Source organism: Herpailurus yagouaroundi, unplaced genomic scaffold (genome assembly GCF_014898765.1).
Source record: "Herpailurus yagouaroundi ecotype Mexico unplaced genomic scaffold, PumYag 190, whole genome shotgun sequence".
Classification (NCBI taxonomy): domain Eukaryota; kingdom Metazoa; phylum Chordata; class Mammalia; order Carnivora; family Felidae; genus Herpailurus; species Herpailurus yagouaroundi.
The window spans coordinates 27,569,608-27,577,856 of NW_024412421.1; the positions used below are offsets into that span (position 1 = coordinate 27,569,608).

The following is an 8,249-nucleotide window of genomic DNA, read 5'->3' on the forward strand; positions in this document are numbered from 1 at the left end:
GGAACCAGATGCGTGACTACAGATCCTGCCTCACTGCTAGCTGGCTTGAGTAAGTTACCTTAACCACTTGACGCCTCGCTTTGTCTGTCTTTAAACTGGGGACATTAATGGTCCTCCTCAGAGGGCCAATGGGAAGATTCAATGAGTGAATACGAGAAGTGGTCAGTACTAATTCCAGTTTTTAATGGTAAATGGTCTTCATATTATACCCTTCAAAATATTGTTTGCTCTTTTCAGTAAATAGCATTTGTTTAAGTGGTTTCCTTCTACTCTCCCTGTAGTTATTCACAGTAGCTCTATAATTTATTAAATAGCTTTCAACATCTATTGTTACCCTTTAGTTTGTTGTAATGAAATACGTTGATAAAGTTCCTATTTCTGAAGTTCTTACATTACTGAAATTAATCCCATTTGTTTATATCATAATTTTATAAATGAATAGCTGGATTCAGACTTCTAATAATTTATTTGAAATAGTTGCTTCTATGTTTGTAATTGGAATTCATCTTATTTTCTCTTGTGTGCTATCTTTACAATACTTGATAACTATGAATTAGGGATCTTTAATCTTCCTCTGTGGACTACAATTGTTTAGAATAACGTAGGAATTACATCATGTGTGAATTTAGATTCAACTCGGCAGTAAAACCACCTAGATTTGCCACCAGATTTGACTATTCAAATTATCTTTTTTTTTTATTTTTGAGAAAGAGAGGGAGTGAGAGGTGAGAGGAAGTGAGAGAGAGACAGAGAGAGAATCTCAAGCAGGCTCCACACTGGGAGTGGATTGACATGGCGTGCAATCCCACAATCTTTGGATCATGACTTGAACCAAACCTGAAGTCAGGAGTCCAGTGCTCAACTGACTGAGCAACCCAGGCACCCCTGGACTGTTCAAATTTTCTGTCCCATTTTGGGTCAAATGAGGCATTTTATGTTTTGGTAACAAGTTACTTGTTTCTCTTTGGTTGTCCATATTTATTATGGTAAGTTTGTACCAATGCTTTAATATACATCTTTAAGCTTTACTGTATTTGAAGACTGTATCTTATTATTAACCTTGTATATTCATTTTCTATGTCTGTCTGTTAGGATTGCCAGGGATTTCCCTTTTTATTGTATTCTTAAAGAACAAAATGTGTATTTTGTATCATGCAACATAGAACGTGTAGCATGTTACAACAAGTTAAGGAACAGTATCTTAAAAGTTCACTCTCCTTTCATGGGAAAGAGATCCATTGTGTCAGAACCTTGGTATCATCAAGGACCCAGACTTGTCTTCATGCTCACATTCCCAACACCTGGCTTCCATCCTTATGATCCTTATTATGCACGATAACTGTTGGAGCTCTAATGATCAGAGTCACGTTTCTGGACATTAGCAAGTAGAAGACAGGCAGATAAGAGGATCTCTTTGCCAATGATTCAGCCCCCTTTCTTCGCCTTCCCAGAAGTCGCTGACCATACTTCTGTGTTTATGTCTGCCAGAACTTCTTCATAGAGCCACAGCATGATGCAAGGAGTGCTAGGAATGCAGCCTTTGTAGATTTTCATAAAAAAAAAAAAAAAAACAAAAAACAAAGTTCTTTCCCTGCATGAGAGGACAGGAATGAATATTGAGTAGAACTGGAAGTGTGTTACAGTGTCACACATACTACCAAACATGTCTGCTTTCACTTCTACTAAAACCTTTCATATCTTTGATCTGAGTTCATTTATCTTCCTCGTTTTTATTGGTTGATTTTGATACTCACCTTTTAAATCCTGAGGTCAAATGGTTTTTAGGGTTTTTGCCTTTTTAAAACAATATATGAGGAAACATTTGGGAATATAAATTTGAAATCCTGTTTTCTGCTGCTTTATTTGCTAGATCTTAACCCTTACCTGTGGGTTAAATGTTCATGGAAGCGTCCACAGACAGCTGGAACTAAGAGCATTAGATTTTAGGGCTTATGTTCTTAGAACAAATATTCCCTGAGCTGGGTGGTTATGGGACATATTAAATCTCTCAAGCACACAGTCTTTCATATCATAATTTATTTAACAAATTGCCTATTGCCAGACATTTAGTGGTCTCCAATTCAAGATGTAAGCATCACTGTATTTGCCATCCTTACGACAGATCTTGTTGTGTAATTATTTCTGTAAGATTAATTTCTAGAAGGGGAATTGGGTGTAGAAAATAAAAATCTGATACCTATCAGAAAACAACTTCTCTGTTTGATTGTCATCTGTTCTCCAAAGTTTTCCATAAAATATAAAATTGCTTTCTCTCCCACGCTTCTGGTGAGAGCGTAACCTGCTAACACTGGTTTAGATAGCAGTGTGGTAGCATCGGCCAAAATTTAAATAGGCATAGCCACTGGTGCAGCAAATCCTCTTCCCAGAGTCTTACTGAATTGCTTTTTTATGTACATAAATATACAACGTATGTGGTGAATCAGAAATATAGCCTAATAAGTAAACAATCACTATGAAGATACATGCATGTGCTTTGATTCCATTTTGTGAAATGAAACTGTATGTGTATGTCTAAACCTTTTGTTAGGGCTCAAATGCAAGGTAAAGGAATGATAAGGATATTGAACAAAGGCCATGGTTACTTCTGAGGAGCTGGACGGCCCCCGAGAGGGAGAATGTGGTACAGAGAAAGGTCCATGTTTAAGTTGATACCCTTTTATATTACATTTATTTTTTTCACTAAGGAGGTATTTTCATTTTATTATTAGAGAAAATAAGGTACTTATTAAAATTATAGTGCTGGTATATACTTCTCAAGTTATCAATACTGTCATTCCACGATTTATGTATATTGCTTAGATTTTTATATGACTGCTTAGTTTGTATTTCAGTGTCTCGCCGTCATTGTCAAGGAGTTATGTTCTTTCTCTCTTTCTACTCTACTAGGACATTAGTTGGATGCTGCCACCCCAGGTGTCATAAAAAAAAAAAAAAATCCAATGAAAGAAGAAGGTCTACTTTCACAGTGTCTCCACAAAAACAAACAAACAACAACAACAAAATTAGCAAACCACCAAGCACTCTTCTCATCCATACCCATAAACACACATCACCTGGTCATAATTTTTCCCATGTCCCTTCCTAAACCAGCCCTTGACCAAGGGAATTAGTATCATGACAGGCTTAAGGAAGAACCTCACCATAAAAGGAAAAAAAGCTATGGGGGGTAATGGCTATTAAATAAGACACCAGCAAGTCTGGTATCATGGTAAAAGGGATCCCTCCTCCCCCATAATAAGTGCCTTCCCCTTTTCGATCTTTTTAAATTAATGATTCTAAAGTTTGGACCTCAAATCTTACAAGTGCACTTCCACCAGAAAGTCCAGTTGTCATGCGTCAGCCAGTGTGAGTTGTAGTTGTGAGCAGTTCATGCTGAAAGCACATGTGTCTGTCAAGGGTCTAGGAAGATTCCTTCTGCTCTGCATGTATCCACAGATTATGAAGTTCCAAAGGGAATTAATAGATTATCACACTTCATCTCAAAGACTATAAGATTTGATAAATCACAAAATAAATACATAGTTTTAGAAATGTATCAACAGCTTGGACCCACAGCCCTTTGCTCCCAGAAAAGGAACCATCCAAATGCAGTAGTTACCATGCATTGGGCTGGATGCAGAAAGTGAATTTAGACCAATAGAGCTAAATCCATGGACAAGGTTGACCAAATATTCCTTCCCCCGTCGTAGGTTGGGCTTCCCACAGTCAGAGAAAACTTGACACAAACACAACTATGCCTCGAATAAGGAGACCATCCTAATTTCTTCACCAAGCCACACAACTGGGTCATATTTCAGCAAAAAAAATGTTAATGAGTTGCTAAAGACCAAGCATGGGCAAGTGTGAGAGTATAGAACTCCTGAGGTTCTCAGACACAAAGAGATTTTGTACCAACTCACAGGTTATTCTTCGTGGACATCACTGGGTGCTTACAAGAAAGATGGAGGATGGGGTGGTACAAAAGGCATAAATCCCTACCCATTTCCTCTTCCCCTATGGGACAAACGTAACCATAGCAACAAAAAAATGTACACCTAGCTCTGCTATTAAAGGTTACCATGGCAACAACAAAATGCACACATAGCTCAACTACCGTTAAGGTTTTCTCTTTATCTTTGGTGTTTGGCAGTTTAAATGTAATGTACCTGAGTGTGGTGTTCTCTGTAGCTCTTTGCTTAGTGTTAATTGAAGTTCTTGGTCAATGGAGTAGTGTCTGTCATCAGGTTTGGAAGTCTTGGCTCTCTTATTTATTGAAATATAATTTCTGTACATCTTCTCTCTTTCTGGTTTTCCAATGACACATATTTTAGACTTGTTGACAGTGTCCTACATTTTGTTTATTTCTGTGTTTTTTTGTTGTTTTTCTTCATTCTTCATGTACATTTTCCTCTGCTTTGATATTTCTTCAGATTTATTAATCCTGTCTTCTGTTGTGTTCATTTTACTGTTAAATCCATTCATAGAGTTCCTTACTTCAAATACTGTATTTTATCATTTCTAGGACATTGATTACTTTTATAGATCACAATTTTTGATTGAAATATTCAATGTTACATTCATTTTATTTTTTATACATTACCCACTTTTTTAAAGCCCTTGCCTGCCAACTTGGGATCACCTCTAGGTCTGTTTCTATGGACTATTCTATTTATAACTGGACACTTCTTACCATGTGTGGTTACTTTTTTATTGCATGCTGGACACTGTGAATGAGACTGCATATTATGTTATCTTCTCCTAAAGAGTGTTGGCTTTTGTCCTAAGCGCAGTTAAAATACCAACAGATCACTTTGTTTCTGGTGAGGCCCACTTTTAGGTTTCGTTAGGTTGGATGTACAACAGTTTTGTCCTAACGCATAATGTCTTTGCCCACATGGCATTGACTTTATGGGATCTCAACTGAATGTCCTGGTTGATCATGTACTTTAAAAATAGTAATCATAATATTCTTTCTTTATCTGGCCCCTATAAACTATAAACAGTTAAATTTTGTATTCATTATGTAAATGAACTTGAAGCATACACGATTGTTGGTAGGGGAACAATGCTGTTTAACTTGACCACTGCCGTTTAATTGATAATAACCATTGCATAAGGATAAAATAAATAAATAACTCTTGACTTTAATGAGCATCTCATGTGAGACTAAAACTCAGTCTGAGGGACACCTGGGTGGCTCAGTCAGTTAAGTGTCTTTTGATTTCAGCTCAGGTTCTCATCTCACAGTTTGTGGGATTGATCTCCATGTCGGGTCGTGCACTGACAGCACAGAGTCTGCTTGAGATTCTCTCTCTCCCTGTCTTTATGCCCCTCCCCGACTCGTGCAGGCACTCTCTCTCTCAAAATAAATACGTAAGTTTAAAAATTTTTAAAAACTCTGAGTTCTGAAGTTAAGGCTTTAAAATTAAAACTAAACATATATTGGTTAGGAGAGTTTAGGTACGTGAAGATATAGATGTCAGCAAGTCCGAGCATTTCTTAGTTCCATGACTGAAAACATGTCCCTGACCTTCACTTCCAGACAGGTCCTGCATTATCCCCACTATCCCCACTCAAGTCTGACACCAGTGAAAGAACATGAGAATGCAAAGTGGGCCCTCGCTAGGATGGCAATGTACGTATACGAAGAATAATCAACTAAGAGCATGGGATTTAGAGCTCCAGGTTTTCCACAAATATCTTGGGAAAAATTAAATATCTTGATTTCCTCTTTCCTGCTTTATTTTGATACTTCTGGAAACTGTATCTCTATAGCTTACTATCAGTTTTGTTTCCCTGAGGAATCAGAGCTGCTCAAGTAAACATGATAAATGATATTTTTTAAAATGTAGGACAAGAAAAAGGACGATACTGGTGGTCTGTCTAGAACTAAAATTCATTTTACCTTACAGGTCTTCTAATTCCTGGCAATTATCCTTGAAGTTCAAGTTAGCCAGCAATTACTGAGTTTGGGAAACATGGAGAAGAATGATACCGATTTTTAACTTACTAGCAACTGTCTCTTTCAGTTGGGTAAGCACATATTTCACATCTTAATCATGTTGGACATCACTTGATGAATGGGATGTATGAGACTTACTCCTAATATATGCTAAATGACAGAAGGTTGAAATCCATCAGAAGATTTACCAAGTGCTTCTTTGTATGAGATAAGAATCTGATTTGGCCCTTGGCATTCAAAAGTTCTAAGCTGTGGCAGGCAACCTGCTTAGAATATTAAATAAATGTTGATCATATACAGGGCTGAGTAAAGCAGAAGTTAAGCATTTAATTTAATAACCTAGAATAAAGAAAATGTTTGTTTTTTTGGTAGTGTTACTCTCAGTTATTAATTGACTGCCAACCACATTCCAGACAGCAGACGATGAGGATCATGAAAACAAGGACCAGGAAACACTATGTAGATCACAGCACATAAAATGTTGCTTGATTAATGAATGTTTGTTGAATCAGTAACAACCTGCTTGCCTTTTCCTATACATTATATCATTTTGTCTCCAGGATTTCCCTGAAATGGATGTTTTATGCCCATTTCTTAAATGTTGAAATTGAGGCTTAAAGTAGGTAATGGCCTTCCTTGGCCCAGGTACCAAAGCCGTGGGTGATCGTGCGGAGCTCTCCGTACCTGTGCTGTGCTCGCTCACTCTTCTGGCTCAGCAGGATGTAGTCATTCAGGCTGAGGAGTGAGGAAGGGGTACAAGTTGGAACTGGTAAGTAAAGTAAATGTACCCTCTGAGAGGTGAGGTGAGGGTTTGTGAAACTTGTTGGATTCCAGTAGTAGGAACAACAGAAAGACAAGTAACCATGGCAACTATGTGCAGAGGATGCCACTTGAGGAAGATGTGGAGGCAGAAAGGGGGCTCATTGAAGAAAACCTGGGTAGGAGATGGAGAGTGTGATATTGTGATGGACAGTAAGAAATATATTTGGTTATCAGCCTGTTCCTGGCTCACAGCTGTTAAAACCCTTGGAATTTCTTGTGCAGAGGGTGACAGAGGTGTCTTTCATTTTGTTACCAAGGTGACCTTTGGAATGTCCTTAGGTAACCTGAGGATGGGGAGCTGGTTGCCAGGAGAACCAACCACATGATTTGAGGGTTGAAACTTTCAGGACCTGGCGCCCCCAACCTCCAAGGCGAAGAGAGGGGCCAGGGTTTGAATCAATCGCCATTGGCCAGCGATTTTAATCTGTCATGCCTATGGAATGAAGCCTCCGTAAAAACCCATCACAACAGGGTTCACATTGCTTCCAGGGGGGTGAATACGTGGAGGTGCTAGAGGGTGGCGCCCCTGGAAAGGGCATTGCAGCTCCCTACCTGGTTCCCACCCCTCACCCTCTGCATGTCTTCTGTCTGGCTATTCCTTATTAGCTCTATATTTTTATAATAAACCAGTAATCCAGGAAGTAAAATGTTTCTCCTGAGTTCTTTGAGCCACTCTAACAAATTAATCAACTGTAGAGGCTCTTGGGAACTTCCAGTGTATAGCCAATCAGTGAGAAGTACAAATAATAGCCTGGGCTTGCAACTGGCATGTAAATGGGGCTGGGGTGGGGGCTGGGGTGGGGGCTGGGGACAGTCTTGTAGGACTGAGCCTCTAACCTGTGGAATCTGATGCCGTCTCCAGGTAGATGGTGTCGGAATTGAGTTGAATTGTAGGACAATCTGCTGGTATCCTGAGAATTTCTTGTTGGTGTGGGAAGCGGGGGGGGGGCCCCCCCCCCCCCCCCCCGCCACCACATACACACATTGGAATTGGTACTAGAACCTATTTAAAGAGAAAGCTTAATCATCCAAGGTGTCTGGGCAGAGGGCCTTGAGGCAAAAAGTGGCATCCTGAGAACTTGCTGTGAGTCTGTGTTAAAAAAGTTACTAAGCCAGTTATGAATGGAAAATGCAGCTCTTTAAGACAGATGTGTGATTACCTAAATTTCACGGCTGCTCCCTGGTGAGCCCAACCCCAGATCTGGCCAAGTCATCTTTCCTTCGCCTTAAAAAAAAATGAAATGTGATGCCATGAGGTAGGGTCTGTATTCTTGAGACTGCCTACTATTCCCTGTTGACTCCTTAAACTGCCTCTCTATCCCTTTAACCACCCAGTTTCAGGAATGCACACGGGCCTGCTCCTTCTATATGGGGGCCCCAAACCTCAGTTCCCAAAGGAACAAAAATTAGGCCAGCATGGAATAATTTTGTATTGGCTTGTTGGTGGATTTCTTTGGGTTCATCC

The 8,249-nt window shown here is 39.3% G+C and overlaps 1 long non-coding RNA gene across 1 annotated transcript; it reads left to right on the plus strand.

The window, feature by feature from the left end:
- The first annotated feature begins 5,352 nt into the window (after positions 1-5,352).
- On the plus strand, positions 5,353-6,863 carry LOC121010031 (uncharacterized). The gene is made up of 3 exons (XR_005780976.1): positions 5,353-5,635; positions 5,913-6,033; positions 6,608-6,863. It is a non-coding gene; the product is annotated as an uncharacterized LOC121010031 (long non-coding RNA).
- The last annotated feature ends 1,386 nt before the right edge of the window (positions 6,864-8,249 follow it).